Here is an 11,832-nt window from a genome sequence, read left to right as displayed (position 1 = left end):
GGGTGGTACCCATGGAGGCTCTCGGATCACGAGGGATGGAGCTAAGGCAGGGGTCTTCCCTCCCATCTCAGAGCATCTTGTAATTCACTGACCTCGCCTTCCCCATCCGGCGAGTGGGAAGACTCCCAGCTCCCAGGACGCCGGGGTAGGGAGCAGGGCTGGGAACGCGAGTGCAGAAATCGCGGCGCTCCCGTGTGCAAGCATCCCCGTGGGGTTCGCGCCGGCTCGCTCCGGCCCCCGCGCCAGCCCAGCGCAGCCGGGACCCCCGCCCGGTGCGAAGGGTTCTCTCCCTACCTCCCCTCCCCACCCCACCCCTCCCGTCCCTCCTCCTCCTCTCCCCTCCCCCCCCCCCCCCCCCCCCAGCTCCATCTGGGCCATCGGCGGCCACGGACCGCCCCGCCTCCTCGCTCAGCCCTCCGCGGCTCCGCGTCCCGCGCGCTGCCCCGGCGGCGGGCAGGGGGTGGGGGCGCGCGGGGCGGCGGGGAGCGGGGGCCGGGGCGCGCGGGGCGCGCGGGGCCCGAGGACGCACGCGGCCGGCCGGGCGGCGCGCGCTTCCCCCTCCCCCGCGGCCCGAGCGCGAGCCGCCGTGACGTCACGGGCCGCCCGCCAGCCCCGCGCTCCAGCGGGCAGAGCGCGTGCGGCCGCCGAGCACATGGGCCCGCGGGCCGGGCGGGCTCGGGGCGGCCTGGACCCGGACGGGCGGCGAGGGGCCGCGCGCGGGGACGGGCCCCGGCACCCCCCGGGCCCCCCGAGCGGATTTCCACGCCGAGAGGATGTTGGCAGCGCCGGCGACCTGCCGAGACGCGGCGGGATCCACCTTCCAGTAAGTTAGAATTTTGCCCTCTGCGTTTCTGGGAACTCGAAAGCCTTGGCCTGGCGGGTTGGGATGCGCAATGAGTAGTTAGTTGGACGGAGGGAAGGGGCTTTCGGATTCCCGTGTGTGCTTGTTAACCGTTGTACTTTCCTCATCACCAGACTCAGAGTGGCGGTGAGTTTTGGGCGTTGGTGGGGGGGGGGGTGGGTGGGGGGGGGGTGGGTGCAGGGGGAGACATCAAATGGCCCAGGCATGCATAGAGAGAATTCCGGTTTTGTGCACTTGATGGGAGGTGTATTGTTACCTAACACCTAAGAATAGACCTCCTCCAATCAGTACGGATTTGGGGTCGCAGATGTGGTTTGCAGGCCCCTTTTGAGAAACGAGAGATCTGTGAACCATATGATGCTCCCTCCATCCTTGACCATCCTCCTCCCCCCCCCCACTCCCCCCAGATGATTTTCGAAACTGCTTTTTGAAACTTTCTCTGCTTTTGCCTCGCATTTACAGATTTGTTGGGTGGCCCCACAGCCTTATCATGGTCATTCTTTTCGGATGGCTTGTTGGTTTAATTGTGTTTACCCACCCCAGACTCACGCGCTCTTATTTTCGCCAGTGTTGGGGGTGGGTATTGACTTTCAGGAAGGGCAGCCATGAGGCTGCAAGAGTCCGGTGCCCGGATACACTGTGAATTTTCCTGATGCTCTGTAAGCGTGGAATATTCTTCTGTTCGCTGGAGCCCCTGACCCCTGGCCCTTCTAGAAGATGAGAGAAGAGAGGAAATCTCTTGTGAGGGCTTTTAGGGAGAAGAGGGTGAAGTTTAGGTTTTTCTTTCTGGCCTCAGGTTTTCCAAAGAGAGCCTGGCAACCCCCAGCGGCCCACTCCACCACCCTGAGTCCTGGCTCCCGGAGCTGTTTTGCTGCTGGAGCAAGCAAGCCCTGGAGAAACGTGGGTTTGTGTGTGTGCTGGGGGGGCGGGAGCCTTGAGGATGTGGGGACTGTGTCTGCTCTGCTGTTAGTCATAGGATGTTGCAGACCTATTTTGCATACTGGCGTTGACAAGTTGAGGCTTGTTCACTTGACACAGTCCTGTGGTCACAGCCAATCTTTCTAAAACCCTAACCGGTGGAGAAGGTGGTTGTATGGATCTTCTGAACCCTGAGTGGGAACTTCCTGAAAGATTTATTAGGAGAGAAACCTTCCTGGAAGCAGCAGATGGACAAACAGAATCCCTGGCTGGGCAGAGCCTCGTGGCCTGGTCTCTGCTGTTGGAAGGGAGTCGCGTCTTAGAGGTGAGGACTGCCTCATGGTCTCGGCCGGTGGCAGACAGCCTGCCTGGAGTTCTATGTGTGGGTCTGGTGATGGGAAGGTTGGGTGGGCCCGGTGCCGACCGTAATGCTGTACCCACCGAACTCCTAGAGGGGATTTCACGTCTTAGAGGTGAGGACTGCCTCGTGGTCTCGGCCGGTGGCAGACAGCCCGCCTGGAGTTCTGTGTGTGGGTCCGGTGATGGGAAGGTTGGGTGGGCCCGGTGCCGACCATAATGCTGTACCCACCGAACTCCTAGAGGGGATTTAGTATGTGGTCGCATTGTTGTCGTGCCTGGTTAAGGGTGCTTTTTACTGTTGTTGTTGCTTTACTTACTTTTGAGTGCAGAATGTTGCATAAACCAGGCTTCTCTTGAAAAGTAGACGAAACCAGCCTCTTTTTTCGGATTTTCCTCTCTCTTCCTCCCTCTCCCCTCCCCCTCTCCCCCATGCTGTCTGGTGTGTGCTTTCTGTCCGTGGCTGGAGCTTTTCTGGGGTTGGAAAGAGGGAGTTCTTTTTCTCAGTTCTGAGATATCTGACCTCCCCCCCCCCCCCCCCACTGGTCTCTGATCGCTGGTCAAAAACTCGGGTGAATTCTCTCTGTCCACATCCAGTCAATCCCTTGTGTTTTGGGTGTTTTTTCTGGAATGGCTGGCAGGCAGGCTGGCTGGGTTTGGGGCCTTCTGCCTGCCTGAGATGGACATTTCTCTCACAGCTCAGCTAAAGAGTCTCCCGGGTGATAAGTAAGTCGTCCCCCACTTCATCTTTGCGTTTGTGTCCCTGAATTTAGTCAGACCAACGGCCAGCCATCCCTTTCCTGAGGAAGCCGAGCACCTTGGATAGTTGCTGGTCCAGTATGTTTGTCGAGGTGGCCCTGGGTCTTGCCAAAGGCTGTACCCAAGTGTGCTTGCTCGAGGTCAGATGCTCTCCTGGATACTTGGGCTTTTTGTTTTGTATTCCTTTTCACAGGTGGCTGCAGACACATCACTCTCCTTGTTTTTGCTTTGGTTCTTGTTTTCGTTATTTTTCTTTCTCTCCTGATGCTGGTTTGTGATTTCTTTAAGAGACCAGGACTCCCTTGTTTATATATCCTGTGTCTGTAGGGGGACCCTGCTCCAAAGTGGGAACAGTGCAACAATCTGGAGTCATTTTGACCGTTGATGAGTCCCATTGACAGGCACTTCTACACTCTCCCTGCCTAGTAAACCTCAAAAATTCTGGGCCTTCCTGGAGAATATTGCTCAGATGGTCCTCTGATAGCTGCCTCTTCTGTCTCTCATGTTTTTCCAAGTAATCTAAGGAATTAATAGCAGGAGTAATAATAACAATGATAGTAGTTCCTGTAATAACAGGAAACTGTATATCATGTCAAGCATGTTCTTTGCATTTTATGCCCCTTACAACCTCACCAGGCAATTATAATAAAATGTCTAGCCGTGATGGGGTTCTTATTGTGGGCCAGCCTCAGTTCTAAATGCTATAAATATATTATCTCCTTTAATCTCCCAGTAATCATATAAAATAGGATTATTATTATTATTGCTGTTATTTTGCAGATGAAGAACCCACAGCTCAGAGAAGTTCGAAAAGAGCTCCTCTGGTCACACAGCTGGGGCACAATGGAGCCATCAGGATTCGGCCCAGGGCCAGCTCCCGGAAGTTAGGGGGCAGTGAAATAAAAAACAAGCAAAAGATGCTTGTTGGCCTGGAGCAGAAGGACATAGGCAGGATAGAAACCCCAACATCTTACCCAAAGACACCCCTTCCTCTGGCTGCCTGCCTCTTTCGCTCTGGGGGAGCAGGCTGCTTATAGTGCAGCCAAGGAGCCAGTACGGCCTTTAGTGTCTGGAAGGCTCTGGCCCCAGGGTCTGGGGAACAAAGCCTCTGGGGTCCAGGCAGGAGCCTGAGACATGGTGCAGAATCCATGAGCATTTGCAAAGTGCCACATCCAGGCACCCTGCCTGGCTTTGTGACCAGCGTTCAATTACGATCAACATCCACAGCAGATGGGAGATAGGGTTCTTCTGGCCAGTGATCCCATCTTCCCCTCCCTCACACTCCCCACAACTGTTCAGGGTCCCTGCCGTTACCCTGAGCGTGTGTAACTCTTGTAGTCCCTGAACCTCTCCATATAGAGACTGTGGTGGGTAGAAACAATAACAGCATGGGTCACAAAACGCAGGACTTCCATTCACGAGGCCGAAATTGTCTCGGCCAATTTTTTAACGGCAGGATTCTGAATTGCCTTTCCTTTATTTTCTCTTCCTCTTTTGGGGGGGGAGTGGGGGCACAGTGAAGGTATAGGGTGGTGTTTTGCTGGTGTCTGGTGGGTAGTCTGAGCCCCAGGATTCCTTGTTTACCTGCCTCTTTTTCCCTTGTTGACCCTAAGCAGCTTGAGAGTGGAGGGTAGAGTGAGTGGGGCCGCTGGTGTTCTTCACCTTCTGGTGGCTGCCACAGCCCTGGTACTTAGTTGAATCGGGTGACTGTCAAGAACTGTTCTGTTTTCAGGGGCGCCTGGATGGCTCAGTTGGTTGAGCGTCTCTAGATTTCGGCTCAGGTCATGATGTCACAGTTCTTGAGTTTGAGCCCCGCATCAGGCTCCTGGCTGACAGAGCAGAGCCTGCTTGATATTCTCTCATTCTCTCTCTCTCTCTCTCTCAAAGTAAATAAATAAACTTAAGGAAAAAAAAAAAAACTGCTTTGTTTTCAAGGAAACAAGCAGCCCCCAGTCTGCAGTTGCTGTCTTAGCTATGAAACAGCCCCACACGGTGGGAAGTGAAGGGTTTGCCCCAAGGGAGTGGACACTGAAGGCAGAGAAGGAAACCAAGCAGCAGCAGAAGGCATCTGGGGACATACAAGGGCTTGTGAAGACCAGGGTTACTTTGGGGCAAGTTGCTTCACCTCTGTAAGCCTCAGTTTCCTCATCTGTAAAATTGGGGCGATAAAATACCAGCTTCACGGGTTGCTGTGCGGAGGAAGGAGCAGGGGATGGGAAGCAGGTATCCAGCAGAATATCTGGGCTCATAGTAAACCTTCAGTAAAAGTTTGCTAACATTACTGCTACAATTAATGGGTTTCATTACTTCCTGTGGCTGCTTGGAGTAGTGGTTTCTGAATACATTTTAATGTGTAAAGGGAACATTTCTGGTTACACAGATGATGAGATGGCAGTGACTTCATTAGAGGTCTTTGCAAGCATCTGAGAGAAACGCTGGCTGTTAGGAGTAAGAAAGAGATAAGAGATCAGGGAATCTGCAGAAGCAGGTCTCAGAAAGGACAGGGATGGGGGGTGTCCCGCACCAGTGAGCCTGTCTTTGCAGGTTACTTGTCTCTGCTGCTCTGCAGGGAGAATGGGTTTTCCCTCCCAGGGATGGTGCAGAGCACTTAGCACAGAGGAAGTAAGCTCTTGAAGAAGACATAAGAGCAGTTGTTGTTATTTATTATTCTTTAGGTCTCCCTTTTCCTGGTAACTTTGTTACTCTGCTCAAGATTGATTGATCCGTTCATTCATCTCCTGAGCAGTTGCTGCGGTTCTGTTCCAGCTGCGGGAGAGAAATATCCCTGCCCTCCTATAGCTTCCTTTCTAGTGCAGACCACACAGTGGGGGCAGGGTGGTCCCCAGGGGGAGATGTGGAACACGGGGAGACAGTGGAGGCGAAAATTGCACCCACTGCAGTGCAAAGTGGCCCTGGCCCCACTGTCCTGTCAGGCGGAAGGTGCTTTGCACAAGGCCTGGCATGCGGTAGTTACTATGTAAGTGGTAGTTGCTATATTTATACTCTTCCATTTCCCCTCCTGAGATTTTCCGCCATGGTGCTTGTTATGGACTGAATGTTTGTGTCCTTCCAAAATTCCTGAGTTGAAACTCCAACCTCCAACGTGATGGTATTTGGAGGTGGGGCCTTTGAGAGGCAATTAGGGATAGATGAGGACTTTAGGGCAGGGTCCGCACGATGGGGTTAGAACCTTTGTAAGAAGATATCCCAGCCAGCTTTCTTCCTCTCTCTGCGTGAGGACATAGAAAGAAAGTGAATTTATAAGCCTGGAAAAGAGCTCTCACCAGAAGCCAGTTTTGCCAGGATCATGATCTGGCTTCCAGAACTATGAGAAAGGAAATTTCTATCGTTTGAACTGCCCAGTCTATAGTATTCAGCCTGCACAAACTAGGACAGTACTTATTACCCGATATACCGTATATCTGTCTTCTCTCACTAAATTGTAAATTCTGTACTGCTGAGGGCTTACAATGCCTTCATTCATTGTCTTTAATTCCGCAGATATGTAGCCTGCAAATATGTGTGCCTGCTCTGTGCCATGCACTGTTCCAGATGGTGGAGACGCGTAAAGGAACAATAGAAAGGGATTTCTGTCCATGTGGTGCTTGCGTTATAGCTCGGAGAGGCAGATAAGAAGCGGTAGACATGATAAATAAGGGCATTAATAGCGTCTTGGATGGTAACGTGTCCCCCGGGAGCAAGTAGAGCAGGTGAGGGTCTGGAGGGCTGAGCTGGGCTGCAGTGTTGACCTGCCTGGTCAGGGCATGCGTGCTGCATCAAGAAGCAGACACTGGAGCAGCCTTGAAGGAGGTGAAGGAGGCTCGTCTAGAGGAGGGTGTTACGGGTCCTGGGGAGAGCCCGCGTAGAGGGCGAGGGCATCGGGGAGCCTGTGAGATGAAGGAGCACCAAGAAGAATGAACTGGAGTAGCGTGAGCCAGGGGGACAGAGGCCGCAGGGGGAGCCGGGCGGGGAGCGGTCCGCAGGCCTCTCAGAAGGCGTGGTCTTTTTTTTTCTTTTTAATTGAGGTGTAATTGACCTATCCCATTACCTTCGGCTCTGGTGTCATCCTGTTCCTTCTGTGCCTTGTGTGTATCATGACATGCACCACAACCAGTCTGGTTAACATCTGTCGCCTTGTGCTTGCCTTGGTAAAATGGGCCATTGAAGGGTTTTAGATGCAAACGGATTGGACGTGACTTAGCTTTTGGAGCGGTTGGTCTGGCTGCGGTGCACAGAAGGGCCGAAATCAGAGCCAGAAGCCAGGGCTCCAGGGGTGAACACGCAGGTATCTCACGCGCTTGGTCCAGGCAGGTAGCGGTGGACACGGCTTTACAAGTAACGGGCTTCTGCACTGGTCGCTGCTGAGTCCCAAGCATCTGAAACTGCACCGTCTGTCCCGTGGGGTAGCCACCAGCCTTACGTGGCCACTGAGCACTTGAAAGAAGCTGGTCTGAATGGAGATGTTATGTACGTGTAAACTTTCAAAGACTTCGTATCAAGACCGTAAAATATCCCATTAATGAATTCTTTAATGTTGATCGTATATTGAAATGATACTTTGGATATATTGGCTTAAGTACATTATTAAGATCAATTTCACCCTTTTCTTTTAACTTCTTAAAAATGTGGCTGGTAGAAAATGCGAAAGGGCAGGCGACTCACGTTCTGTTTCTGTCGGATAGGGCGGTTCTAGAACAGTGTCTGGGATGCGGTAGTCACGCAGGGAAACGAGTGAGTGAGCGAGCGAGTGAGCGAGTGCGGGCACAGGGATGCTGCAGTGAATGAGAACCCAGCCCTGACTTGAAGAAGCTCCCAGGGCGGGAGAGAGAGGCAGATTGCTAAGAGGCAGCCGGGTGAGGGGCTCTCCAGAGCCTCAATGACCAGGCAGAAGTGGGTTTAAGTGGGTTCTGCAAACTCTGGGCGCTTTCTGAGGATTATAACCAAGGAGTACTTTTCCAAATTTTACACTTACAGAGAGAGAGAGAGACGACGAGTGCACATGGAGGGGTGGGTTTCAGGAAGGAGGTCCCTGAGTGGAGGATTCCAGTCCCTTGGCAGACAGAACTGTGATGGGAAATGTAGCTTTCCTTATGGGAAAGAGATGGGAGCTTATCCCGGGAAACCTTGGGAAAAGGTTGAGAAAAGTTAAACATAATTTCTTGAGTGAAATACAGTCAGTGTTTTGCCTTTATTGCTGCTGCTGTCTTTCTGGTGTACGTGTTTGCGTCCCGACTTGTCCCACTTATCATCAGGTAATAAGCATTCCTGACTGCGTTGTATGCCCTGTCTGTGTTATTTTTATTGCACAGATTACATTTCTGCTCAGTAGCTGTTTCATCGCTCAAATAATCATTCTTCTTATTTGGAGGTTCAGCTCCATAATAGACTTTTTATATATAGTATCAAGGTTTCTATTCTTCAGTTAAATCTTTTTTTTTTTTTTTTTTTTTTTGTAAATCTTCAGTCTTAGGCTGTATAAACATCATAGCGTCTCAATATTTTGAAAATGTTAGGTAACTATTGCCGCTCGTGAGATTGGCCCTGAAGCCAAGTTGCTGCTTCCTGGTGAGAGGTGTGATGTTTGTTGATGTCAATGATGCCTTGGAATGTCATTAATATTCATGTATCGTGTGTGTTACATGCCCGCATGTTTGTATGCAGCACATACACTTGCATTAGTTTTTTTTCTTTACTTTTATTTATTCAGCCACTATTTGTGGAATGCCCATTGGGTGCTGAGCATTGTTCTAGGCTTTGGGCATTCAGTAGTGATCAACAGATATGGTACCTGTTCTCAGGGAGCCTACTATGTAATGGGGGATACACAATGCATCCATAAAAAACCCCGTTATTATAAGGAATGTGAGAGAATATGAATAGAATAATGCAAGAAGATAGTTTATGTGGGATGAAAGGGTCAGTGTTGAAATCCTGCATTGCAGTGAGACACAGAGAGCTGGCTGGGAGATCACCAGAGAAGGAGCAAAGCACACACGGAAAGGGAAAGATTGATACCTGTGACCAGATATTAAAGGAGAAAGCACATCTAAGCACAAAAAGCTATAATAATGAGGATAAAGGGTTCCCCAAAGTCAGCAACAGAAAGCCAACCGACCTCACAGCAAAGTAGGAAAAAGACAGGAAGCGGTGCTTCTCAAAAGAAGAAAGCAAAGTCAGCAGGGCACGTGGAAAGAGTCTGAATCTCACTGGCCAAGGCGGGATCGAGCTGGTTGAGGTCTGGTGTCTGTCCGGCAGATGTCCTCTGCTCTGGGGCACAGCACGAGGCGTTTTCGTAAACACGCACACAGCTGGGTAACACTGTCGCTTAATCATCACTGTCGAGGAGCGGACCATTTCCATGGCCCCCAGACTCCCCTCCGGCCCCTTTCAGTTTGCTCCCCCGCCCCCGGCCGCTGACAACGGATACTTCCCTCTCTGACCTGACACTTTGGCCCTTTTCGCATAAACGGAATCAGACAGTGTGTTGCCCTCCGAGTCTGGTTCTTCTCTCATAGCCTGAGGCGTGGGAGGTTCGGCCGAGTTGCTGCAGGAACCAGCGGCTCGCGGGTTTAGACTGCCCGGGGAGCGGTCTGTCCATGGATGTGCCGCTGTTTCAGTGTTCATCCTCCAGTTGGAGGGTGTTTGAGTTGTTTCGAGGGGCCACATTTTTCATGGTTTAAAATGCTCCCGGAGTAGGAAGTCTGACTCAAGTCTTGGCGAGGCTGTGTGGCACAGGGTCCCCCGATTCTGCTCGCGAGCACGTGAGGTCGCCCTGAGAGATGGTTGACAGCATGAAGTCAAGTCAGAAACGGGCACAGCCTCGCTGCCCTGCCAGGCTGGGAATTCACAGCTCATGCTGTCTGTTACTTGAGGATACTTAGAGGTGGATGTGAGTGTCTGAAAAATGGGCCGGCAAGATTTAGATTGAACTCACTGTTGTTGTCATCTTGGGAGGAGAGAGGGGATGGGCTGGCCCTGAGGGTCAAAGGTACTTTAACTTGACTTTGAATGCTTTTTAAAAGAAGATTATAGACAGGCAAAATGCTTCCTGGAGGAGGTGACCCCTAAGCTGAGTCATAAAGCACAAATAGGACTTAGTTAGGAGGGGTAGTGGGGAAAGGGGCTGAAACCCGTTCCATTTTCCCAGCTGGCTGCTTCTCTGAATGAGACGTGACTGTTAGGAATGAATCTGCAGATGCCAATCTTCTGGAAGAATCCAGTGATTCCTAACCTTCAGTATCGTTCAAGCCCCATATCTACCAGCTGCCTCTGACTGGAGAAACCGTGCTGTGCCCTGTGCCCAAGGTGTCCACAGGGCGGACAGCACTCAGCCTGGAGTTTGGGGTGGGTGAGGGCTGGGTTCTTGCCCAGCTCCACGGCTCGCATTCGCCGGGCTGTTCAGTCCCTGCTCACTGCAGGCCTGTGACGCAGCAGGTACTCAGACTAAAACCGGGGAGGCATTAAAGACTTTCCAGTCTTTGAGTTTCAGGATCTAGTCTGCCCTTTGCAAAGTTCGCTCTGGCCAGAAGGAGGGCAGGAGGACAGGCTGTGGGAGGTGGGGGTTCCCAGGAGGCAGTTCTGGAGCCGTGATGTCGATGATGTCTGGTCTTAACGGGGGGACCCAAGGCAAGAATATTGCATAACCAGGGTCAAGAGTGTCGGGAAACCTCCAGGTATAAAATGGGAAAACCTTATCGTACCGCCTGAACGGCGTCTTCCAAAACCATGTCCGTGTGCAACAGTTACTGAAACAGTGATCTCCCCTTTCCTTGGTCACCTCTTGCTTGTTTAAAAACCCTTTGCTTTTCCTTTTTAACGACTAACTATGCAGGGAATGCCTTTCTGATTGAGAAAGCACGTACGGAATGTCCAGAGAGATGATAGGGAAGGGATAGTGCCTTTGGTGCGGGGAGGACCCAGGAGGCTCCGGCCAGGGGGGGCAGCCTCCACGCTCCTCCCCCCAGGTGCTCCCACGGGGGGGTGGGGGGTGGGGTGGGGGGTGGGGAAGGTGCCTCTGTAAAGGGGCAGGGGAGACAGCCTGCAGGTAGGGCCCCAGGTCCCTACTGGCCGTGTCCTCTGAGGACAGACCTGGCTGGGACAGTCTGGCCTTTGCCTTTGCCTGGATTTTTCTTATGGACCAGATGCACGAATCTGTTTTATAAGAAGCAATGCACCACAAGGCTAGGAGCTCTCTTTGTCTCTAAGTGGGAAGATTGGCTGAAGTGATCCCAAGGCTGCGTCCAGCCCCGGTTGGATGAATCATTACTTAAGTGGGGCTATGGAATAAACCCTGTCAGTATGAATGCGGGAAAGGGCCTCTGTCTGCTCCAGCTGCTCTCCCATAAATAACAGGGGACTTTCCACACAGAGGACCTTTTGTTTTTTTCTCTTACCTTTTGAAAAAAATGGGAAAAGCCAATCCGACAAGAGGGCACTCTCAGCTATATTAGCTAGAGTGTTCTTTGGAGACTCCTCGCCCAGGACACCACATGTGGACCGATCTCTCTGAAATGGCACTCTGATCTCATCCCTGCCTCTGTTCAAAACCTTCCATAGCTCCTTATCACTGTGGGATAAAGTCCAAGTGCCCCAGCTTATTTGGAAGGCCGCCGGCTACCTCTTCAGTCCCACCTGGATCCCTTCCAACTCTGCTCTCCAGGCAGAAGTCCTTTCTGTCTCCAAAATAAACACACACGTGGGGGCAGATGTGGCCCCTGAGCCAGCAGTTTGCATCCATTGCTGTGGCTCTGTCACTGCAGGAGCAGACAGGACACGCTTTTCTGTGCCCCCGGAGCCTGGCCGGGACCTGGCATGCCACGGGGGTTCTCCCCGCTTAAATCCTTAATGCTGCACCAGGGGCGAGCACCTCCCTGAAGATAAGGTGTTAACGCTTTTCCCTGTAGAACAGTTTGCCCGTGTTTTTCTGAAATGCTTCT

At 52.2% G+C, this 11,832-nt stretch overlaps 1 long non-coding RNA gene across 36 annotated transcripts in view; it reads left to right on the top strand.

Annotated features, from left to right (window-relative positions):
* The first annotated feature begins 524 nt into the window (after positions 1-524).
* Positions 525-11,832, top strand: part of LOC147571837 (uncharacterized) — a 372,786-nt gene continuing 361,478 nt past the window's right edge. For 6 of the 36 annotated variants that reach the window (XR_015246970.1, XR_015246983.1, XR_015246985.1 and 3 more), the window contains exon 1: positions 532-823. This is a non-coding gene — a long non-coding RNA (uncharacterized LOC147571837). Of the gene's footprint in view, positions 824-1,658; positions 1,763-1,789; positions 2,106-11,832 lie in introns of those variants that run through there. The other 30 variants (XR_015246999.1, XR_015246994.1, XR_015246988.1 and 27 more) reach the window with 16 other exon arrangements.

This window comes from Puma concolor, chromosome F2 (assembly GCF_028749965.1).
Source record: "Puma concolor isolate L17-30 chromosome F2, mPumCon1.1.hap2, whole genome shotgun sequence".
Classification (NCBI taxonomy): Eukaryota; Metazoa; Chordata; class Mammalia; order Carnivora; family Felidae; genus Puma; species Puma concolor.
Note: the sequence above shows the minus strand (reverse complement) of the source record. Positions and strands in the feature narration are given on the sequence as shown.